The sequence below is a fragment of the Eschrichtius robustus genome, chromosome 1 (assembly GCF_028021215.1).
Source record: "Eschrichtius robustus isolate mEscRob2 chromosome 1, mEscRob2.pri, whole genome shotgun sequence".
NCBI lineage: Eukaryota > Metazoa > Chordata > Mammalia > Artiodactyla > Eschrichtiidae > Eschrichtius > Eschrichtius robustus.
This window is the reverse complement of record NC_090824.1, coordinates 192,886,906-192,912,840: the sequence shown is the minus strand read 5'-3', so window position 1 is coordinate 192,912,840 and position 25,935 is coordinate 192,886,906.

Genomic DNA, 25,935 nt, shown 5'->3' with positions numbered 1-25,935 from the left:
GATTCTGAGCCCTGTTTAATCTCTCTGCGGCAGAAAGAATTTCTGATAAGGGGGAATGTTCCCTGCAAGCTGTCAGAGCCTCACCCAGGCGTTGTCAAGCCACAGTACCAAGACTGGTGATTGGAGAAAATAAGAATGCCTGAAAGCTACCCTTTGGTTAGTACTTACTGGAACCCACATGAGGGGCTGTGTCCTTTATAGACACCATCTCGTGTAAACCCACAACCCTGGGGGGTGGAGATTCACATCAACATTTACAGATGAGAAAACTGGGACTTAGAGGGAATAACCCGCCCAGCAAATAGGAGTTAGGATTCAGCCACTTCTTGCCGCTTCCAGTATCCAGGCGCTGTCCTGTAATGGCACAGGGCAGCCTACCTTGCAAGGTTTTCAGAGCATGGAATGAAAACTTCTTGATTTACAAACAGAAGAAGGAGTGATTCCCTTAGTAAAAATTAGGAGAATTTTTTTCTGGCATTTAGCAAGGAGGTGTTTCAAAATGGACCTATGATTTTGTTTTTATTCAGGTATGGTAAGGCCAACAGAGCAGGAGATAATTGCCATGGAAAAGAAATTGTTACTCAGAGTTCCCAAGGGGAGGGGGCATGGCATGCCATGCAGGGTCACACAGGGAAGCACCAGGGTCGGTCGGGAGGCAGAAAGAGCAAGGGAAAGGCATGGGTAAAAGCCTTTATTGTGCTTTTTCAGGGGAAAAAATGGGCAAGGATAGGTGAGCAGCTAGGCAGGTGTACAACTGAATGCTTTGATTAATGTTGGCAGACTCTGGGATATAGACGTGGTCTCTAGCTGTCCTGCATCTGGCCCTGGGGTGATTTAGGGCAGGGGGATAATGTCCCCTGCAGAAGCCTGACAAAAGGAGGTAGGTCGGGGTATGGACCCGGAATTGGTTGGTTTGCATACCAAGGTGTGTTGGCGGCAAAGTGTTTGCTGCCTCTAGGAATTACAGGAGCCACACCCCTTACCCCGTTCATGGTTTTGCTTTCCATGGTTTCAGTTGCCTACAGTCAACCTTGGTCCAAAAATATTAAATGGAGAATTCCAGAAATAAATAATTTGTAAGTTTTCAGTTTCGAGCCATTCTGAGTAGCGTGATGAAATCCCGTGCTGTCCTGCTCCGTCCTGCCCAGGATGTGAGTCATCGTTCTGTCCAGTCATACCCCTTAGTCACTTGGTGGCCACCTCAGTTATCAGATCGACTGTCCAGTTATCACAATGCTTGTGCTCGAGTCACCCTTATTTTACTTAATAACAGCCCTAAAGCCCAAGAGGAGTGATGCTGGCCATTTAGATATGCCAAAAAGGAGCTGTAGAGAGCTTCCTTTAAGTGGAAAGGTAAAAGTTCTTGACTTAATAAGGACAGGGGAAAACTGTATGCTGAGGTTGCTGAGATCTAAGGTAAGAACAAATGTCCTATCCGTGAAGTTGTGAAGAAGGAAGAAGAAGTTCATGCTAGTTTTGCTGTTGTTCTTCAAACTACGAAAGCTACAGCCACTGCGGGTGGTGAGTGCTTAGTTTCCTTTAATGGAAAAGGCATTAAATTTGTACAATAAGATATTTTGAGAGAGGTTGAGAGAAACAGACCACATTCATCTAAATTTTGTCACAGTATCTTGTTATAATTATTCTGTTTTATTATTAGTTATTGCTGTTCATCTCTTACGGTGCCTGATTTATAAGTTAAACTTTATCATAAGTGTGCATGTGTAGGAAAAAACATAGTATATATAGGTTCAGTGCTAACTGCAGTTTGCAGTCATCCACTGGGGGCCTTGGAACGTATCCCCTGCAGATGGGGGCGGGGGTAGGACAGCAGTTAATCCTGGGAGAAGCAGTCCATCCTCCAGGCCACAAGGCTCCAAGATCTCGAAGCATCATAAAATATAGAAAATAAAAACTATGATTAGTTCAAGAGAGCACCTAAAGAACCCTCTGTGCATGTGCCTTTTTTACTTTTCCCCATGACAACATAAGCAGCAGTCACGGCTACAAACATTTTATGGGACAGTTTTGCTGCTTTCAGAGCACACTGCCTATGGACTGTTTACAAGTCTAAGAGGACTGAAACATGGGCTTGTTTGCTGTTTTTCTCTGGGTGTAACCTCTCATAAATGAGTCTTTATTAGCTCGGGCTCTTGACTCATGGAAATATTTCTTTAGAAATATGATCATCTGCTTCTTTAACAACCAAAATTTTCATTCCCTGGAGTTTCAGTGGGACAAAGGTGGGGACGAGATGCCTAACAAGAGTATGGATGTCGTTATAAGCTTTGTATGATGCTCATACCAAGTTTTTCTGTTTTATTTATGTCTTTTGCCATTAGCTGCCTACTTTGCTACCAAAAATCAAGGAACGGTGGCTAAGAGAGGTATCTACCCTAAAATCTACTCTAAACGTCTCCTCATCCACTGGTGGGCACTAGAAGGGTGGTTAGAGACACTGTCCAATTGCTCTATCAATTCACAGCTTAGCTCTGCCCTTAGGTGTGTCCCCAGACTGAAGCCATGCCTGATAGGGTCACCCTGGCCAGCCTTCCCTCCACCTGGAAGCACCTGAGGATCCAGCTCCTTTTACGCTCAGACAAAAATGAGTGGAGACAATAACAGTGCGTTACACTCCACCCTCCCTCCTCGCCCTTCCTTTTGCAGAGGCTGATGGCTGAGAGCAGAGGCTCTGCAGCACGACACTGGGTTTTCTCTTCTGGCTCTGTACCTGACCAACTCAGTGACCGGGGCTGGTCACCCAACCTCTCTGTGCTTCAGGGTTTTCCCCCCTAATCTCCAGAATGCAATGATAATGATAGAACCTATATCATAGCATTGGTGAGAGGATGAAATAACTTTTCCAGGGACAGAGTAAGGGCGCATAAATGTCAGCTGTTATTAATGATCTTTGGAACAGCATTTGTCCAAGTGGGGCCTGTGGTCCATCTGCACCGAAATAACCTATGCTGCTGTGGCAAAGTGTCCTACAGAATCCAAGTCTCTAGGGGAGGTTCCAGGATTCTGTTCCCCAGCCGGTTCTTAGACATACACAGCCCACTAATGTGTGAGAACCACACCTTAAAATTTACGGTTGAAAGTGGTTGGGATAGAGGCTCTTCAGGCAGGCAGATCTAACTTCAAATTTCGCCTCACCTCTTAGATGGATCTGTGTGATGCAGAACAAGGTTCTGGATTTCTAGTTTCTGGCAACTGCTGTTTCGGTACATTGAGATATTAACATCTATTTTGTTCAACAAATATTTATTAGTGATGCTATGTATACGACACGTGCTTGGGGCAGGGGATATTAGTGAACATTCTTGAAAAATCTATTTGCTTAGATCATTGTCAAACCTTTGCAGGGCACTATAGATAATTCCCAATCAAGGCCATCCAGTTTAATGATTATTTATCATGATCATTGGTAGGTCTGAAAATGCCATGGAAGAGATGATCTGTAGAGTCAGCTATGGGCTACAAAGCCACTCCCTTTACATTTTGACAGTGTCCATGAAGACCCATCACTAATCAGACACACCTGAGTTTCAGATGCCTCCTCCTCACCTGGCCCCCACCTCACCACAGCTTGGTTGCAGGGAAATGCCAGAGCAGTGGGTCATTGGTTGTACCACTCAGCCCAAGAGATAGCATTACATGGAGGAAGGAGTACAAGGGCTTAAAGTAACTAAGCCAGTTCTGTCACCAAGTAGCTGGTGACCTTGGACACAGTACTACAGACGCCATGAGCTGCAGAGCCCTCTCCTGCAGAACAAGGATGTTGGACTCAAAGAACTCTACCATCTCCTCCAACTTTATCAGCCCGTGGGAGATCTATTCCAAATGCAATTAGGAGTTCTAGGCTCTCCTTGAATAAGTAGCTTTTGGGACCCCCAATATCTACCCCTATCTCCCACCCTCCACATCTGTAGGGCTTCTAGTCACTCTTGGAAAAGAAAGGTTGAGTTCTGTACGAAGCCTCTTGCATTGGTTGGCAACAAAGATGGCACCTCTTTTGCAGAATCCAAGCCTGGAATATTAATAAAAAGATCCTAGGTTGTATCTGTGTTTTTAACAATGAGTAGAAAATCTTTGAAGAGTATGGTTTGAATTAAGGCAGATAGACCTTAGTAAAAATTACATGTTGAATGGTCTAGGGCAGTGCAAGACCATGACTAGAGCCAGATGACCAGATTGGAGGGCTGAATTTCCACAGGAGGAATTTGCTTGTGTCACCTCCAGCAAGTTACCCATCCACTCTTGAGCCCAAGGGGAGTGATACTTGCCTCCTAAGAGTGCTGTGGGCATCAAAAACAATACTGAATGTCTAGTGCTTGGCATAGATCCTTATGTCATAGAAGACACTCGGTATATGATATTTATCACCATCATCATTATATTATTATTACAACATGATCGCACTTTTACATTTTCCAGGACATAAAGCTTGCTACTGAACTTTCACTTACTTTATCCTCCATCACCCCTACCTACAGGGTATGCAGAGCTGGTACTATTTTAGATGACAAGTCACATGCTGGGTCAGCCATGATTCCCACCCAGTTCTTCTTCAGAGAGTCTCAACTGAAGGTGGTCTTCGGGTCTCCTCTTCCATCTGAGCGATCCAGCGAGGTGCTCACAAGACCCCCAGGGCAGGCACCCAGACGCTGGGCGAGGCAGCCAGGCACACTGGCCTTCATCCGGTCACCTAACGGAAACTGACACATGTCTCTCCACCTAGTTTTTGTTTTGTTTGGGGCCCTTTCGTCTTCATTGCACGTGTGCAGGAGGAAGTTGATACCAGAAATGTCACTTCAGCACAGACCAGAAATTGACTGCTGTGCTTTTACAAGTCAGGGGGAGTTTATTAAAAACCAAATTGATAGCTAGAAAGGGCTCTGACTAGAAGAAGCCCATAAACTTAATGGTATTTATTAATTTATGAGCTATTATTCCAAACTGAGTCATCTCTCTGTAAAAGCCTCGAGAGCTGGGATTTGGTTAGGACTGTGCTTGCCATCTCCCCTTACAGAGCTGACGACAACCCACCAACATCTGAGCTGGGTTAGACGCCCAGCTCCACTGTCCCCACTTCAAACCAAGTGCCTTTCTCTTTGACTCGACACATTTATATGTCTCGTTGAGATCAGTCTCGTAGTCCGATGACACAAGCCTGGCGGGTGATCGGGAAGGCAGTAGATGAGCCTTAATGAGACCCCGACTGGGTGCTGGTCCCCAGGATTCTTCTCCCAACTCAGCCTCTTTCTGGCATGCCGGGTCTCCTCTCAGGCTGCAGTTTCCTCATCTGCAAAGTGAGGGGCTAGCATCACTAGCTTCCAATGTCCCTTTCCTAATTGCAAGCCGTGCTCAGGATCCAAAGGCATCTGGCTCAGCAAAGTCCTGGGAAACAATCCCCAGCCCAGGAGGGGCTCACCGTCTCATCTTAGCCTGGACACTCACGTGGCACCAGGAAAGAGAGGCCCCAGCAAAGAACATGCCCTGCGTGTCAACTCACTGATCCCCATGAATCCAGTGAATGAGAGTCCAAGGTGCTGGAGGGCTTGACGTCGTGGGTGGGGTCTCCCTTCCTAGACTAATCCGTGCACAGGACCCAGTTCCCATGTCCGCGGCTGGGAAAATATGGAGGAAAGGATAGAATATCATCACAGCCTTCAGTTGGTGGGTAAGAAACAAAGTGGGAAAGCAGCAACAGAAGTGGATATTTGGAAGTCTGTCTCTATAGGACACTCCAGGTGGAGCGGGGGAGGAGTCATCAAGTGACCCAACACTAGAATCATGCAATCTTGCTGAGCGCCAAAGGTGTTTGAGGCACTAAAGGACACACAGAAACATCTACACGGTCTGTTACTCTCTGGCCAGTGATCTGTTGTCTAAAACACTGTAGGTTTCACCCATTTCATTAAACACCATTGCTCTATAGACTTGATTATCTCAAAATTAGTGCTAGATGTCAAAGAAAGATGGAATCAGAAACCATCATTTTCATTAATGGAAATATTAGAAAACACTTTTATTGTTTTTATCTCATTTACTTTCTTTACATTTTTGAGGTATATAAATATACCTAACATGTATTGCCACTTACTCAATGCTGGCCCCTGTTTTAAGTGCTTTCTGTGGCATCACATGTTTAATCTTCACGTTGACCCCGTAAGGCATTTGATGTTATTATCCCCAATATGTAGACAGGGGAAGGGAAGCTGGGTTTACATATGCAGGTGGCAAGTGGAAACGTTGGGATTTGACCACCTGCAGGATCTACTGTTAACCTCTCTGCTACACTGGGTCGCTTCCCTCTGTGCTGCTGCACTGGACTGCTGGGGTCAGGGAGAAGGAAAATGAGGGACCCTGGACCCTCTGAGATGACCAAACCTGGGTTGTCCCAGTCTCTAAGGGAAATCCTTCAAGACCTGGGGGTATTACTGTTTCCCTCTTCTAGTGAGGACTTCTTAGGACTCATCCAGAACATGGAGCCTTAATGCAAATGGCCAGTTGGAAGGGGCTGCATAGGATACACCCGTTCCCACAGAGAGGGCTGACAGCCCAGGACAGCAAGAGGTTGAGTGGTGCAACCGGAAACGTAGGTTTGGAGCCAGAAGACCTGGGTTTGAACTTCACTGTCTTTGGGGAACTCTCATAACTTCTCTGAGCATCAGTTCCTTTGTCCATCATCTAGAGGTCACAACCCCTACCATGCCCAAACCCAGAGAGTTGTTGCGAAGGTCACATGGAAAACAGATGTCAGACACTATAAAGTGCAACATGTCTCAGAGGCTGCCTCGCACATAGTAGGTGCTCAGTGCATGACTGAGTGAGGCAGCTTTATTCCGTGTGCCTGTGTATCTTGTGGATGGGGAGAAAGGTGGCTTTCCTCATGTGCCACTGAAAGTGAATCTGTTGCCCCAGACATAGTCTGGCCCCGACTAAATGAAAGGTGCGTGTAAGATTTGACACACAGTAGGAAGACTTCCTGAGAGTCAGGGTTTTAAAGCCTGGAGTGCATTCTCACAGGAGTATCAAGGTCCTTCTTACCCCTGTTAGGTTTGGTTTCAGGGTAGTCTTGCCGGGAGACACAGACAATCCAGAGAAACCCTACGGGTCCTTCCTCCCCTTTGGATTCTAAAGGAACGGACCTGAGACTATTACAACCAGGGCTGCTGTTCCTTTAGCGTCCAGCGACGTAGACTCGAGAAGATGAACCTCTGGCTTGTATTTATTACATTTGTGTTTATTATGATTATTCATTCATGGGAGTGGTCCTTTGCAATGGGATGCTGTCTGCCTCAGAAATCTAATGACAAGGGTCATTAATCCTTGAAGCCAGGGTGATCGTCAGGTGGATTGAGGCTGAAATGATTCACCATCATGTAATGTTTTGCCCAACTGGGTTCATTTTATAAGACCCTTTCTCATCTTCTTCTTTCCCTACCCCATGCCCTGCTCACATGTGGGTGAGGGCGCCGGCACATGCACACGCCACGTAACACACACACCACCTAGCCACAAGCAACAGGAATATTCGAGATGGATGTGGAGCCTATGAAAATGGGTCTACTCCTGAGTATCTCAGGGGACGCAATCTCTGATTTAATTATGTAACCCTCCTAGCGTTAGACATAAAACCTCAATCCAAACAGGTCTGCTTCACCCTGTGTTTGCTTCTAAAAAAATGAATGCATTTATCAAACCTTAAGAGACGGTTTCTCCAAATGCATCACTCCCGACAAGCTTCCGTGTTGCAAAGGGCATCTCAGAATTGACAAGAGTGACCTCCTAAGAGAAGGGCAACAAAAAGGCTTTCCACTCAGTTGGAAAGGGATACAGAAATTGACATGTTGCCAGTACTAATAACAGTGACTGCAAATACTTAGGGCCCACTTACGAAGTATCCTCCTGTACATTATCCCCTTTGAGCCTCATAACAGCCCTGAGAGATCATGGAGAAGGCATTGTTATTCCCATTCTTATTCTCACTCGAGGATGAGAAAGCCCAAGCCCTGAGGTTCCACGGGCGTCTGGCAGCAAGGAAGGGCCAGCATTCCCGGTGACCGGGTCCAAATCTTCCATCCCAGTGAGAACAGCTTTTGGTGGAAAAGCAATTTGGGGCCCAGAGGACAGTTCTTACAGCATCTATTTCTTGTCTCGTACATGGTCCTCAGTCCCAAGCAGCATTTTTAGTCCCTTGCGATACCTACCCAGGTACCGTGGCAGAACCTGGGATCCCTGGAGTCTCCTCACTTCTCTCAGTGTTTGAGCGACACTGAGCTGGCCCTGAGGGAAACTGCTAGAAAGTACTCCTAGACCCAGGCCCTCTGTTAAGAGGATCAAAGTGCAAAACTCCCAAGAGCTGTCTTCTCCACAAGCCTCTGGACTCTGCCCTCCCCTTCATGTTCACTCACTCCATCTTGTCTACATCTTCTCTCAGCCCCTGTATCTCTTCATCTGTTACTCTCCCCTCTGTCTCTCCTACTTGCTAGCTCATTGAGGACAAGACCCACACTTCATTCAGCCTCGTATGCTACGGCAAATTGTCCCATTTGGGGAATATGTGTGTAATGAACATATGAAGACATTAATTAAATAATTCATGACTAGGGAGAAATCCAGACGAGTGTAGGAAAAGACAAATTAGTGGATTGTATCTATCTTGTTCCTTCCCCACCCCCAAATGAATAGTAATAGATTTAATAACTATACACATTTTAGCTTCTTAAGGTGATGGTTTTAGCCCAGGCCTAGAAATGACAAAGTAAACCCAAGCACACCGTATTCTTTTGCTATGCTCACAAACTCCCCAGTCCTCGTGAGCACACAGATAACCCGAGAGACACCAGTAGGAATTCACAGACAGGCCCTCGTGACACAGCTGCGGGCTGCTGGGGGCGACCCATGCTGGGTGGATGAATGGGTAAAGGGATGCGTGGGGGGCTGGCCTCATAGCACTGAGGCTGGTTTTTCAGAGGCTCAGGAGTGGCAGACAGACCCAAGACTGGGTAGCCATCCAGCTAAAGTCAATTCTTCTGGCAAATATTTGTACCTTCCTGTGATTAAAGGCAGGCGGTATATTACAAGCTCATTTTAAGCCAAAGTATACTTTGCCACGGTTGGTTTGGAGAAGCAACGTGGTCTACCAGAAGGAGCAATGGCGCTGGATGCAGGTAGACGGGAGTTCCGGTTCTATCTCTGTTCTTAGTGCCTGAGAAAGCTACATCAACCCTTCAGACCTTGGTTCCTTGATTTGGAAAATAGAATGAATGGTAGGTAACGCATAGTGTTGTTCTGGTGATTGAATATGATGAGGGAGGGAAAGTATTTACTATGTACCTGGATTGACTAGGTTCCAAGGAAGTATTTCCTCCTTGCCCTGCCTCTCCTTTTCCCATTATAGTAAAGTAATCAGATGAACAGGATTTCACCAGGACATAAAGTGCTTACTGGAGAGAGGGAAAAAAAAACATTTTTTAAGAGATGTAGATCACTGATTATTTGTATGCAAATGTGAGTATAATTTAAAATAAGCCAGATCCAGTCATTGCTGACGATCTTGCAGAACCTTTCCCTCACAGTGCTCTACAGGCCAGAAGTTGGCTTGAGCTAGTGTAGCTTTTTTCTTTAATTATTTTTATTATTTTTTAAAATAAATTTATTTATTTTATTTATTTATTTTTGGCTGTGTTGGGTCTTCGCTGCTGCGCGCGGGCTTTCTCCAGTTGCGGCGAGCGGGGGCTACTCTTCGTTGCAGTGCGCAGGCTTCTCATTGTGGTGGCTTTTCATTGCGGAGCATGGGCTCTAGGCGCGTGGGCTTCAGTAGTTGCGGCACACGGGTTCAGTAGTTGTGGCTCACGGGCTTAGTTGCTCCGCGGCATGTGGGATCTTCCTGGACCAGGGATCGAACCCATGTCCCCTGCACTGGCAGGCGGATTCTCAACCACTGTGCCACCAGGGAAGCCCCCTTTTTTCTTTATTTATTAAGGGCATCTTTCTTTGACTATACTCTATGGCATATGTAGACTGTCAGCTAGTCCTGGGTAATCCCCACGTCTGTAGTGTTTGCTGTGGTGTAAGCTTCTGAAGGACGTAGATTAAACCATCTAAGAGTAAGTCCCCTGAAGTCAAGACCTGAAGGCTTTTTTTCAAATGGGAGTTATGCCTCCTATTACCCAGTCCCGCATGCTTAGCAGGTGTTTACCTGTGTTATCATCTTTAAAACCCGTCTTACCCCTGTGTGAGTCTCCCTCTCCTCCGGTGGAGTCCCCTCCGTTCCAGCTGTGCATAACCATAAGCAGGCAGATGGACCGCAGGTCAGTCCAACACCCTCCTGGATGAGACATTTCCTCTTCTATGTGTTCATTAGGCGTGAACTCTGAACGCATTCCTCCCCAGGGGCGTTGTACCTGGACACAGAAATGCTTTCGCACAGCAGTTTATAGCATTCACAGTAGCTGTGATTGTCTTCTCGACTGTTGACTTCGATCACTGGTGCTTTTCTCAACTGTGTGTATCCGTTTCAGACATGAAACAGCTGATAATTCATCTTGTTGAAGACCCAGGTCTTAAAATCAATATTTACACTGCTGACTCTCATCCTTAGCTTCTGGACAAGTGGAAGAGTGGAGAACAGAGCCCAGGTTGAGGGGCAGTTGACACACCCTTGAGTTGTTCATCCTCCCTCCCCCTTCCACTGCTTCCGACTTTGCTCTGTCCACTACTGAGACCCCATTCCATAACGCGAACCCTTATAATTCAGCTTGACTACCCTTCTAATTGCCACCTAAGTACTTTGTTGGTGCCATGGTACTACCTGCACAAAATTTAAAAGGAGATTTTGGTGACTCAGTTCATGCAGGGCAACTTCCAATCTTCCAACACCTGAGTTATCAGGAATTTTAACCTGACCATTTGGGTGGCAGATGACTGCCCATGAAAAGGGCAGACTCTTTCCCCTGAACTGCCCCTCGCTCCATCCCCTCCCCCTATAGCAGTCCTTGGGCAAGCTAAGACACCCCCAACCTCATCAGCCATCCTCTGAGATCTTTCCCACCGTGGATACCAGCCATGTAGTATCTGACCACAGATCCCACTCATGTTTTGGTTTTGGAGGGTATATTCAAGGTCCTATGTGTTTAGTTTCAACCACACAACCACAAAACCAACCATCCAAAGATGATGGGCAAATTAAGTGAATCACCTGGGAACTTGAGGAATGTTAACATTTCTTGCAGACAACCCAATGGATCTAGTTCTTCATGACCTAAAACACCTCCTTTCATACAGAGATGCTTCCAAGTTTCCCATCCCATCAATCTCCTCGCAACCCTTCCCTCAGCTCCACCAACATCCCAGCATGCGGGTCACCCTCACTCCCCGCCTACCAAAGGAATTGTAAGAAGTACATCAATCAGCAAGATCCCCAGAGACAGCATATAAATAGAAGACACTGCCTGGCAGTAACATCTGAGCCAAGAGACAGGGACCCCCTGTTTTGCCTGGAAAGCTGGTATGGGTGCAGGTAAGACTTACTCTACCCTCACAGAGTGAGTCTTGTTCTTGATTCTTTTCTCTTTTTCTAATACTAAGTTATTTTTCTTTCATCCTTTTTTTTTGGCCCTTTCTCTCTCTTTCCCTTCATATAAATTATAAACGCGTGTGTATATTTTTCTAGCAATCAGTATCCCTAACTATAATTTCCCAAGACTTGCATTGAAGAAACAAACCACATAACTGGGAAGCGTGTGGGGTTAAGGGAAAGTAGAAAGCTATTTTCCAGAAGCATGTTTTATTACTTTTATGACTCAGATATCTCCATCTCACCTCATTTTCCTTTAAGGCTAACAGTGTAGCAAACTGAGATGCACAGATAGGGATCTCGGGGGGTGGGGGTGGGGGATGTGTGCAGACAAAAAGCTTATTAGCATAGTTTCCTCTCTTCTAAAAAAAAAATCCTCCCCTTTCCCAAAATAACTGATAAATGATCCTTGGTGGTGGTGGTTTGTGGTGCTGCTTCTATGTAGTCAGACGCCTACTGTGTATCTTGCTGAAAATTAGAGCTTCGCAGCTGTGGAAAGCAAATGTGGATGCTTGCTCACTGGGTAACACCACTGAGGTTGGGCAAGCACTAGGCTTTAGAAGACCAGCTGAGGCCAACTCACAGAATTTAAAATCTTTAAAATATTTTAGATTTTGCAATTGCCAAAGAACGCTTACAACTTTGAAGAGTGAGGGTTATGTGAACCCTACATTGGGCCCAAAAGTTGCATAGCCACAGTTGTTATTTTTGGCTTATTCTTCCTCGTGTCTCCTTCACTTGGCACTTTGAGGACATTATCCTGGGGAAGTAAAAACTTCTGACTTCCCAAGACCCCACTTGTGCCTGAACTCAGCCCCAGCATCTCCTTGACACCACATTGCCTTGCCTCTTCTTAACCACTTGGCCATCGAACTCTCATTGTGCAGCTGACCTCAGCTAGAGATCCAGAAGCAGTCCTGTTAAACACTCGTCGTGAAAGATGAGCGGTCAATTGACTTGAACCTTCCCAAGAGAATGTTTATTTTAAAGAGGACATTGTTAGCATGAATCAATGTCGAATAGGTGGAATTTCAGGTAGAAACGTCAACATTTATTGAAGGCTTATTAAACATTGGTCACAGTTCTTTGGGCTTTACGGCAAAACCACAAAATTTAAGAGAAGCAGCCTTGTGATACTACAGGGAAAGAAATACTTCCCAGCGCCTCTTTCACTCTCCCCCTACCCCAGCCGCCAGCTCCCACTCATCCAAGTGTCCACCCCACTGTCACCATCACCCAGTGTTCTCATCGAGTCAGTCTCCTTCATTCAATGATTGCCTTGGAGAAGATGCCCGGTAAGCACATATCTTTCTGCACATGTGTCTGGTCATCTTCTCTGCCCCATTACCACCCGTATCTTAAGCCACCAAGAGCACCCAAGTCCTATCCCCTCACCTCCTAAGAACAGAGTTTAGGGACGATAATAATTCAGAAGTTGAGTTTTCTTCCTATACTGTCTCCTTCCCTTGCTCTCCTAGTTTAAAAATATTTTCCAATCCAAAGTAGGTTGTTTTTTCTCCTAAATTAATTCTTTACATGAAGTATTTTCAGATGTTAAGAAATTTCGGGATCATTTCCAAGGACATTTTTTTTCTTTACATTTTTAAACGTAATTCATCCCAAACCAAAGGTTTCTCCTGTGTTTTGGGAACGGAGGCATGATGTATGAAGGGTAAGCTTAACTTTAAGCTGAAAAATCAGGATTTACGCAGTGGCCATTGTTGACACGAACTCTGTTTAAAAGTCATCTGCATTAAGTAGACTTCGTCCCCAGCTAGGTCAAGATGCCAGCCTGATTTAATTTTGAATCTCTTGGAGAACTGGTTGCCTTTCTGCATGTGGCATGGAATTTGGGGGGGATTATGTCAGCCTTGGATTTATGTTTGCTCTTGACAAGCTTCTGAGAAACTGTGATCTAAATGCCCTCGCAGGTGGAATGGCCACAAGGAGCAGCAGAAAGGCAACTCGAGAAAATGAGGAGGGTACCAGTGGTCAGGGATCTGGGCTCTTTCCCTGGTAAGGGGTGTTCGCCTTGGCACATCAGTGACCTCAGTTTATGACTTTTCCCTAGAGAATAATTATGTTTATTTCCCTAGAGAATAATTACTTGTCCCTAGAGAATAAAGGTTCACCAGTACAGATCTTATCTTGCAAATTTTCTATTCTCTTTGATTCGATTCATCAATCTTGTTCTGAAATCCTTGCATCTCCCTTTAAGAAACTAAGGAAACTACCTTTGGCAATGAATCTGTCAACTCAGTGATCTTGAGACATAACCTTCTCCGGGATCCTGCTGGTCAGTGGTGTTCTGAGCCGCCATGTTTGCAGAAACCATGTCTGCATCCGTTTGCTGTTGCATCCCCAGCACCTAGCACTGTCTAGTACACAGTAGACATTCGATAGATAGTTGTCGAATGAATGAATAAACCAAGATATAGCATTAAAACATGGATAACAGTCCAAAGGAGCTCCAGAGCCCTGAGATAGATGAGTGGTTGGTGCTTCTGAAGCCCCCAAATGGACAGCGTTGCATTATCAAGTCCATTCTTGCTCAGAGGGAAGACTAACTCTCCCTGTCGCCGCCTCTCTTCAGTGCTTACTCTCCTTGACCATTTTACTTTCATCCAATTCTTCTCCAGTGGGCTGCCCTATTACACTGCTAATAAAGTGCTGGTAGAAGAAAGATACTGGGGGAAAAAACAAGTAAAATAAAAGATTAAGGGTGAGGAATGTAGTGTATAGTTGTCTTTTTTTTTTTTTTTTGAAAGTATAGTTGATTTACTATACAGTAGTTGTCCTTTATGCGTCTCACTTCTTTGAACTGTAACTCCATTACAAGATGAAGGATCTTATCTTCCAAATTTCCAGGATGACTACTTGGGGAGGAGGTGGGGGAAAGAGGGTAGAGTAGATGCTGGATCGCACCCCACAGGGGTCTCCCCAGGAAGGAGCACGGGATGGGGTATGGCACTGTGCTCAGAAGGATACAGGGAGGGGGGTAGTTGGCAGTGTGAGGACAGAAGGAAAGAAGCAGAGCAAGAATTTAATTAAGTTCTGGTCACTGTGAGATTTGAAGGGAAGGAAAGTAAATGCACTGCGGTGCTCCGTGTGAACCATCCCTGCAAGATCACCCACAGTGAAGACCTTTTGTTCTTCAAGGCTGATGGCTGTTGATTTGTGTTGAATAGACCAGCCCTAGAGGCAGCCCAATGCTTCTTTTTTTTTTTTTTTTTTAAAAACATCTTTATTGAAGTATAATTGCTTTACAATGGTGTGTTAGTTTCTGCTTTATAACAAAGTGAATCAGTTATACATTTACATATGTTCCCATATCTCTTCCCTCTTGCCTCTCCCTCCCTCCCTCCCACCCTCCCTATCCCACCCCTCTAGGTGGTCACAAAGCACCGAGCTGATCTCCCTGTGCTATGCGGCTGCTTCCCACTAGCTATCTATTTTACATTTGGTAGTGTATATATGTCCATGCCGCTCTCTCACCTGTCACATCTCACCCCTCCCCCTCCCCATATCCTCAAGTCCATTCTCTAGTAGGTCTGTGTCTTTATTCCTGTCTTGCCACTAGGTTCTTCATGACCTTTTTTTTTGATTCATATTACTCTCAAAATAGCCAAAGACAGACAGCAAATGTTTGAAAGGAACATTAAGGGCCAGGAGAATCTTCTATAAAAGCTGTAGTTCCCAAATATTTGGTTTCATGAGCCATGAAAATATTAAAAATCTCTTTGAACCTAACCTTAACATTTTGCCTTGGGAAGCCACTGGGGCAGAGAGCTGGGGGGACCACCCTACATTAACACCATCATAATAGTAAGTGAAACAACAAAACATTGGAAAATATACACTTTTTTTTTCAATTTTTTTTAACATCTTTATTGGAGTATAATTGCTTTACAATGGTGTGTTAGTTTCTGCTTTATAACAAAGTGAATCAGCTGAATGTATACATATATCCTCATATCTCCTCCCTCTTGCGTCTCCCTCCCACCCTCCCTATCCCACCCCTCTAGATGGTCACAATAGTACAGTCTTTAAAGTTGAATCCATTTGGCTTTATGGAAACTCCCTTACAATTTTTCTTATTTTTCACATTTCCTCATGGACCAATACAAAATTCTTCATGAGTCCCCAGACCAGTGTTTATGCACAGCTGTCCTGGAGGCTCCAGGGCAAACGGGCGGAACTCAGATGAAACTCACGAAACCTCTCCCAAGAAAATATGCAGATACACACAAGCTTTTGCAAAGAACTTCAGGAAGTTCATCTCTAAGATAAGCACTTGTGCTGCAGAGATCAGTCATTTGAATTCCTCATACCACGGCCAGTCGTTTTTGCAATCTTATCTTAATTTTATAGCTGTGCATACCAAGGCATGGCAGTTCAATAACTTACAGTCTATCACCATGTGAATTAGTGGCAGACCGAGGAATACAATTCACATGATCTAAGTTCAACATTGACTTAGCCAAACTACTTAACACTCCGAGAATATAACATAGAGGGCAAATGATATTTCCCCAACAATACTGAAAAGTAAATCAGCAAATCCACTTTCTCCCTACCCTGGAGGCAGGAGTGGGGATTGGGAATCGGGGGAGATGGGGGTGATTGGAAACAGAGCAACACTACAGAAAGAACAAAAGTGATGCCCTTGGACATGCGAGAATAAAATAACCGCAAATCATCCCGGATATTTTTAAGAGAAAGAGAAAACTGGCTAGATAAGACAGCTTCCTTCATCTCACTTAGCCTAGGGGGGGGAAAAAAAACCAGGAAGCAATTCCAATTAACCCTAATAAAGCTAACATCCTAATATGTGGGTAGTTCAGCTGCTACCCAGCAGTGTATGATAATAGATGTGTGAGAACTTCAAACTCACACATACGGAAGTGATATCATACAAACATAATGAACAAAATACAGTAATAGAGACATTTACTAGATTATAATTAATCAAAGCTTTATTGAGCTTGAATTTTTCTATACCACACTTGAATGATAAAATCACAGGGAAACAACTAAGTAGTGGGGATCTGGTCTATATTATCCATTCTTGATCACAGCCAGTTCAGCCTCCCAAATGTTTCCTTCAGGCATGTGGTATAATTAGCTCCTAGCGGAGTCATCAGGGCAATGGCATCCTGTTTCTTTCATTGACATCAGCTGAGCCCTGGGGCCTGGGGCTGGAAAAGGCTGACTTTATAACATTCCCCACAATTCCTGCTAAGGCGTCAGTGACTTCATACCTGACTCCGCTCGGGCATACTTAGGCTGCGAAAGATGATCCTAGAAAGCACATGACTTCATTTATTGAAATGAACTTCTAGTGGTAGGATGTCAGGTGGAGTGGAACACTGGATGGAAAAAGATATCTGGAGTGGAAAGAAACTTTCCCGGCGCCAGTCTTGCTCTGCTCGTTCTGATTTTTGATCCCTAGAATCAGCCCTGCTCCTGCGGCTACTATTCCTGTCAATGAGATGACTCCATTTGCATATATACATATGGGTGTTGTGTGCATGCCACCCACTCCTCCCCACTTCACATTTCCACTGCTTTTGTTTTCCGGAAGTCACAGGATTCTTATCCCGGTATGACTATGTTAGCAGGGAGAATTAGGGGCTAGGGCTCTGATCACCTCTAAACCATCCCATGGAGAAGAGGGTACTGTGACATTCTTCATGCTTTATTCAGTCCCTGGGTCTGTATGCCAGGAGGTGAGGCATCCAAAAAAGAAGGGACCAACTGTGTTCCTCTTCTTTCATGGAGGCGGGGTTTCTTTGTTTCATCAAGTTAAGCAGTGTTAGGCCACTGTTTATTTAACTTTAGTTCCAACAGCCTTTCCAATAGTGGAAATTTCTCCCGGATTCTGTCATTTGATGTTTTAATGTTGGATACTGGAGTGAGTTCTTAGCATTTTCTGTGACTTAGGTATTTCAGTGGGAATTTGGAGAGGTTGCATTAAGGCCTCCCCTCATAGGCTACTTCAAACAAGAACTAGAAAAACAGAGTTGGACTGAATGAGGCTAGTCTCCCATTCTCCATCTGTCTCCTCCTATTACTGGCAGAATAAAATATCAGAGATGGGTGTGAACAAAGACCCCATAAGCCATCAACAGGGATTTACAGTACTCTACCATTCAAATTAGGAAGCACTGGGAAAATGCTTAAAAATGACAAGTCATTCGATAAATGCTTGGTAACATTATTAGAGTGTATTATTATCACTGCAGTTTTGCATGCTAAAATTGCCTCTGCTGCTGTTTGAATGACTGATCACTTCCTCAGTGTTCAAAATAAGCATAGTATTCTGATCGCTGAAATTCACCAGGAGCTCCACAGTAACGGGCACCAGCAAAGTGCCCTTAAAATTTCATGCAGAAGAAATCATAATTTCCCGAGAATAAGCATTTATTGTTTTCCAAAGGCTGAAGGAAAGCCTTCCCCACTGGTGGCCATGGCAATGTAGGGTGGAGGAATTAGTGACTTGGATGGTCACTCTCACATGGCGCCCTTTTACAACAAGGAATATTTCTGAGGCTGCTGGATGTGGTCATAACGACGTGTTATTTAAAAGCACATGGAAGGAAAAGTGAAACTGTGAACACATGCATTCTTTCTGTGAGGCTGTAGTTAGGGAAAACACAAATGTAAAAATAGACTATTTTTAGGACCTCAATATCTCCGGCTCCATGAATGCTTCTGAGTCATATGTTATGAGGACACACTTGGCTACTGTTGGGCTGCAGCTCCCATCCAGCTGGGGGGCAGGATTAAGCGGCATTCCATTGTTGAGCGCTTTCCAGAGAAATTGCTAGTGCGCTCCTGATTGCAAAATCTTTACTCATGGTATTGACTTAAGTAGCAGGAAGAATATGACTTGATTTTTCAAATCCCTGGTAGATGTACGGCTGCTTTTAAGCTTTTGAACCATTCAGTTGGCCTCAAAAGTCTCAGGGAAGCTGTAAAATGTCTATTTTCAGATCCTTACGTTTAGTGCGCTTAAAGCTCATGGGGCAATTTTTTAATGAGACGTATATAGCAAGTAGACTTAATTCTTATGTTTTGACTACAGCGTCTTTTTTACTGAGGCAGATAGGAAACTGTAAGGAGTTCGGAATGCACCGGCAGGAGAACGCATGTCAGACGGGCATTAGCTAAATCCACGTGCACGATTGTGTCGTTTAAAGCTGTGATGCCCCATCCATCCTAGTTTGATTGGATAATGGCCAGATAGTTATTAAGAAATAACTGCGTGCCCAGCAGTGGTTTGAACCTTGTGGGGTTTCAACAGAACAATAACAAGTTTATCACTAAATTAAGGACATGCAATTAAAGCTTATGATGTAAGACATTTTTTTTTAAGAGGAAAGGAAAAAAAGGAGAAAGAATTTTGGCTTTATCTTTAATCTGGGGTATGTTGCTTGAACTCTCTGAGCCTCTGTTTCCATATACGTAAAATCTCCAGAGATAATAAAACCAACCTAATAGTGTAGTTGAGAGAATAATATAGTAAATGTAAATGGCATAGCAAATATTTGGCTCCTCTTGATGAGGCAAATCAGGGCTGAAATTAAAAGAAGAATCTGGATCTTGCCTCTGCTTTGAAGAGTTGGAGACGGACTCTTGTTAATGTCCAGGAGTAATTCGGGCTGGAAAGGTGGACACAAGGTAACCATGGCATCCAGAAGACTGAGATGGGTACCAAGATACTAGAAATTTTGATTTATTTTTATCATTTGAGATTTATTACTTCGAGTGGAAATATTTATGTCTGCAAAATAACTACATTCTCTCCTTATGTATAAAGCTCTTAAAATAGTGTCTGGCTCATATTAAGTACTTAATAAATAATCACTAAGATGTAAGTTGTATGATTAGAGTTAACATGAGAAGCACTGTCAAAAAAAACAGGAAAATAGCCAGGACATGGAAGCAACCTAAATGTCCATCAACAGATGAATGGATAAAGAAGATGTGGCACATATATACAATGGAATATTACTCAGCCATAAAAAGGAACGAAACTGAGTTATTTGTAGTGAGGTGGATGGACCTAGAATCTGTCACACAGAGTGAAGTAAGTCAGAAAGAGGAAAACAAATACCATATGCTAACGCATATATATGGAATCTAAAAAAGTGGTACTGATGAACCTAGTGGCAGGGCAGGAATAAAGACACAGATGTAGAGAATGGACTTGAGGGTGCGGGGTGGGGTGGGGGGGAAGCTGGGATAAAGTGAGAAAGTAGCATTGACATATACGCACTACCAAATGTAAAATAGATAGCTAGTGGGAAGCAGCCGCATAGCACAGGGAGATCAGCTCGGTGCTTTGTGACCACCTAGAGCGGTGGGATAGGGAGGGTGGGAGGGAGGCTCAAGAGGGAGGGGATATGGGGATATATGTATACATATAGCTGATTCACTTTGTTGTACTTTGTTGTACAGCAGAAACTAACACAACATGGTAAAGCATCTTTACTCCAATAAAGATGTGGAAACAAACAAACAAACATGAAATATGCAATGTCTGTAGGATCAGCACATTGTGTCCCTGGAGACAAAACCACTGGGAATTAAAACAAGGGAGTTGGAGGAATAAAATGAGTGCCAGCAGAGTGGATGAGTGGACGCTATAGTATGCCCACCCACCACCCATGTAACCCACACCTCCTCTGAATATTACCCTGATTTTGTTCAATACCCCCCACTCAGGTAAAGCCAACCCCCCCCCGCCCGCCCCGTTCTGATGGTCAACCCCGTTGGGCTAGGACAACACCGTCCTTACTGTAGCAATTAGTTCCAGTCCGGCAGTGGGAATGCGGTTAACAAGATGAAAGGGAGGTCTGCTGGGAGGCGACTGGCAGAGCTGCAGGAAGGGATGCCTCTCTCCTCTCTCTGGACAGTGTCTGGGCTGGATGTGACACGTAATTCAGTCATAGCAGAGAGTTTCCAAGAAATCCCACCTGTAGCTTTTACATTACTCTTGGTTTTAAGGTAATAGCACTGGGACTCCAGAGGAGACAGGAGCTCATACTAGCCACCTGGTTTCATTTACACGCAAACATTAGATTCCACAGTGACGTTCACAAAACATAACTAGATTTGGACCAGGTTTGCTCCCTCTTTCAATCCTGATAAGATTTGCAAAAAGCTCTTTGATTTTTGTTTTTTTTTTTTAGTTGTTTTTAACCAAAATTATTGGATAAAGTAGGTATGCTTTGCATTTTGCTTTTTGTATTCTCTGTTATATCTCAATTCATCATTATTGCCTTGACTACAAGAAACATTTTTAGTTTGACCACAGCATTTTTTTCCCTGCTTCCACCCACCTTCCAAATCAAGGGTAGACATTATATGTGATTATGGCAGCCTAAAATGCCACTTTGGGCCTCTGAGTGCTTCATATCCCATTTGGGTCTGTGGTTTAGCTGGTGTGTGTGTGTAGACACGTACAGCCAGTCTGCTCTCTGGAGACCCTGCAATTGCAGGGTTCTCTGTGGCATGTTCCTTCACCAAAGGGCTTCATGGAGACTTCAAAGACCACCACGCTGGGATGTGTACAGTGTTCCCACCAGCCGACCCCCTTCCGGTCGAATAAGCTGCCGAGAAAGGACCATGAGAATCCAATCCCTGCTCACCTAGGTGGGGTTCTCAGTCAACAGCGAATGTCTGTATTTATCCTTTTTGTGAAACTTAGTCAATTTTTTCTCTAGTTTCTACCACACTATGGTAAATGGAAAGACCTGGATTTGAATAGTCACATGATGTTAAAAAGATACCTTTCATATTTCGTCTCTCTCAGACTCTTCCACCCTCTGCCAGCCTTATTGATCCAGACTAGACAATGTACCTAAAAGATAAATGGAGGAAAGATTCTAGAAGGAGAAATGAAGATTTTGAAAGTATGCATTTCAAATTGCATATATCTGACTACATTTTGTCCTTGAAAAAAGCAAAAGATATGTAAGTTTAAACTTCAGATTGGCCCTAAACCAATGAATTCAACATGATGGATAAATTCATTATGAAAATACCCCAAATCTCCTCTGCTTTCTCATCTCTGAGGGCAAAAAGAAGGAAAGGAAGCTGGCATTTGGGAATGTGGTATATTTGGTAAGAGGAATCTCCGCCCACCACCACCTCCTTCAACCAAGCCTGAGTTTTTCTAATCATTTCTCTCCAGTTTCACCTCTTCAAGGAACCAGAAATAGACACACATCTATGGTGGGTTCAATTTAAGACCTTAGTGAATGTGAATTAATTGATTCCTTTGTAGGGAACTAGATATTACTTCTCTGATCAAAACTGTTATTTCTGTATGAGTTTGACTATTATTCTTTAATCATGTTCACCAACACAGACAAACTAAGTTTGGTTTCTAGAGACTGGGATGCATCAAATGAGTGTCAAGAGTATAAACAAACACACTAGGTGGGAAAGGGGTCTTTTGGTTTCAAAATTGGCTGAGCCCACATTGACTTCTGTCTTGCTGGATTTGTGTTTCCCTCTCTTTGAAATGTCTTGAGTTGAAGCAGTAATGCAAAATAGCCACAGAGCCTGATGTTTATTATTTTCTTGTATTTGTCAACATAACATATTCTCATAAATCCAGCTCTAGAGTGAAGATAACGTGTGAGGAAGATGCTATATTCAGATTGTGCTGAATAAGACATGTTCTCTCTCTTATTGCTTTCATCTAATTAAGAATGTTGCTGTATTTACTGGGATTTGAAAAGTAAGGTACCAGTGTGTTCTCTGCCTGTGTTGCCTCAACGGAGAGGCAAATAAATAGCGGAGTCTAGGGTCTGTATTGACAATATTACATGACGAAACTTCCACTGACCTAAAAGCAAACTACTGTCATTGCAAAGCTCTTTGAGGCCTCGTTCCCCATGCCTGGCTGAAAATTCTTGCATTCTTATTGTCGGCTGCTTTTTATATATGACAAGCCCAAAGATGTCCAGAATATGTCAGTCCACTTACTAAGGCTTCAAGGTTTTGTGGCAGAAAGTCTGCCAGGCCTGGCAGGGCTAAATATAACCATAGAAAAATTCACTAAGGTGGACGTCGGCAACAATGATTTTTTTCAAAATATCCCATAAGCAATACCTTTTCTTTTTCTTTTGAATATATTGATATGAGGGGCAGAAAGCAAAAACCCTCGCAGGAGTGCTTTTCTCTCACTAGGGGAGACAAAGACGCAACACAGAGCTGAGCTCTGCATTTGAAACGCCTTAGTGTTTGCACGTGAATGAACCGGAGCAGATGGTGAGGGGAGGCCTTCCCCGGGCTGTGGGTTCGGATAGGGTGGAGGATGCGTGAGTGGCAGGTTAGGTGGCCAATAGCAAAGCAGTGACGCCACACACACCACGGCGGGTACAGAGAAGGGGCAACTGGGGCCGAGACTTGTCCTGAAGAAATACTGGGGGAAAAAATTCTTTAAAAAAAACTTATTTTCAATTGAAAAAAGGTCAGGAGGTTGGTACGTTAAAACTGAAAAGCGCAAATATCTTTAAAATGAAGGCAGGCATAATTTAGTCTTTTTAATCCTTCAGTTGTTTCAGAAGTTCTGTGAGAAAACAAACAAACCTGGGGATCCTTCAGTGCCTGCTGTGTGCGCAGTTCACTGATTTTAGGTTTTGAGTATGTATGCATGTGTGTGTGTGTGTGTGCGTGTGTGTGTGTGTGTGTGTGTGTAGCTGGAACAGTGTAGGGGTGGAGGGTACGGGGAAGTCAGAAAAGGAGATGCAAGCCTTACTTTCTATTCCTGAGGATCTTACTGTCTGCACGGGAACACAGATCATTACAGACATGAAGACGAACGTGGCGTCTGGGAGGAACGGATCCACTAATGCATGCTCCTGTAAAGGAACCTGATAACCTAACCTCCTTGAATCTTCCTTGGAAGAACACAGAGTATTAATTACTTTATTAACCAAGTGACTGTGTTTCAGTTTCTGGGGACAAGGACCAGATAACACTTGGGTGGTTAGAGGTGGGGTTTTCTCTGGGGTGAATCAGTGCTCTCTCCAGCCATCTTCCTGGGAGGAGGCTAAAATCGAAGCCCCAGCGAAGTGGACTTGAGATGGGGGTTGGGAATAAATACTCCCTCTCTTAGGATCCGAGAAGACAGTTTTTTCTGAAACTGAGGCCTGGAGAGACCTGGGCATGGGGTGATGCTGGGTAGCCTGGCCTCGCTCCTTGGACACTGTCCAGGCTCTATGTGGGATGCTGGCTGTGTACCAGATGGTAGGATAGGACTGTACCTGTAGGGCAATTTCCATTTTTCTTTGCACTCTTGCTGAATGTTCAGTAAGGCCTATAAAAGTTGCAGGCTGGTCTCAGTCGTGGTTTGGGAAATTAGGCTTAGGACAGAGTTGGGCAGGGAAGAAAGAAAGAGCAGTGTCCCCAGTCCCAAAACCAGAATTGGAGTCTCAGGGTCTGGGCTAGGAGAGGCAATCTCTCCAGGGTCACCAGCAATGGAGGAGGTGGCAGGGACATAACTATAGATGAAGGGCTAGGACCAAGCACCCAGAGCTGTTTGTTCCAGAACATACTGAAGACAGGGCCTCAGAAAATGCTCAAAAATAGCAGGGGTCTTTTTGACGGAGGTGGGCTGGTACCATAATAATCTGGGTATAAAAAGTAAGTGTAACCTTGTCTAGAAGGCAAAGGTGGGTGACTCCTAGGCTATAGGGGTGAAAAATCAACAACTGAAACCAAGTACTCAGAGTTACAGACTGAATGCTTGTGTCCCCAAAATGCATGTGTTGAAACCCCACCCCCAATATGATGGTATTAGAAAGTGTGGCCTTGGGAGGTGATTGGGATTAGATGAGGTCATGAGGATGGGGCCCTCATGATGGGATTAGTGCCCTAATAGGAGTCAAGAGCTTGCTTCCCCTCTCTGCTCTCTGCTGTGGGCAGATATAAGGAGAAGGCAGCCTCTGTAACTTGGAAGAGGGTCCTCATTAGAACCCAGTCAGGCTGGCACCCTGATCTCAGACTTCCACCCTCCAAAACTGTGAGAAATAAATCTTTGTTGTTTATAAGCCACCCAGTCTATGGTATTTTTGTTACAGCAGCCCAAAGAGACTAAGACACTCAGGGAACCTAGAAGAAAGAGGTTGGCTGAGTTGGGTGAGAATAGAGAGTTAAGAGTCACAGGAAAGGTATATTTGAAGTGAAGTTCTAGGGAAATGGGGACATGGAAAGGAAAGCATCCCAACTTCCAGCTGGGGAAACCTGCAGGCTGGGCTCTGCCGATATCAAAGCCCTACGATTGACGAGATTTTCAGGCTGCACACGGTGCTTCCTGCATACGCTGTCCCCAGGAGCCTCACATTCTTTCTTTTGTTTGGCCATGCTGTGCAGCTTGCGGGATCTTAGTTCCCCAACCAGGGATTGAACCCGCACCTTCGGCAGTGAGAGTGCAGAGTCCTAACCACTGAACCACACGGGAATTCCCTAGATCCACACATTTTGAAAGGTGTTAACTTGTGCAGGAGCAGAATTACTCATGGAGATGTGATCCTCCTTTGGCACAGCCGATCAGCCATGCTCTGCCATCACTTAACTTCTCTAAGCCTTCGTTTCATCACCCACAAAACGGAGGATAGTAACAGTAACCACCTCACAGGGATCTTGTGGGAACTAAATGAGTTGATTCACACAAACCTCTCAGGACAGCTGCTCCTGGCACCAGGGAGAGGCCAGTAAGTGAGAGCTGTTTCTGCCTAACGTGACTTTGCTCTCTGTTCTGACTGCTTTACATGGATGAACTCAATCTTCACAACAACTCTGGGAGATAAATACCATTAACCCCATTTTACAGGTGGGAAAACTGAGGCCGAGAGACGTTAAAAGAATTGCCTAACACCAGTGTGTGTGTTGTAAGTGATGGAGCCAAGCCTACGCTCACACAAGGACTTTTTTGCCTCCACATATAGGTGCTCAATAAATACTTCTTGGTATGGGGCTGGAGGGAGGTGTGGTAAGCATGCTGGGGAGGGCAACTGTGAAAGCATGGTCAATTCATAAAAGCAAGATTTTCCCTCATGCTTAAAAAAATCTTTACAGAGTAAGGCCCAACTTTTTTTTTTTTTTAATAAATTAATTTTATTTATTTATTTTTGGCTGTGTTGGGTCTTCGTTGCTGTGCGCAGGCTTTCTCTAGTTGCGGCGAGCGGGGGCTACTCTTTGTTGCGGTGTGCCGGCTTCTCATTGCGGTGGCTTCTTTCCTTGTGGAGCACGGGCTCTAGGGTGTGTGGGCTTCAGTAGTTATGGCTCACGGGCTCTAGAGCGCAGGCTCAGCAGCTGTGGCTCATGGG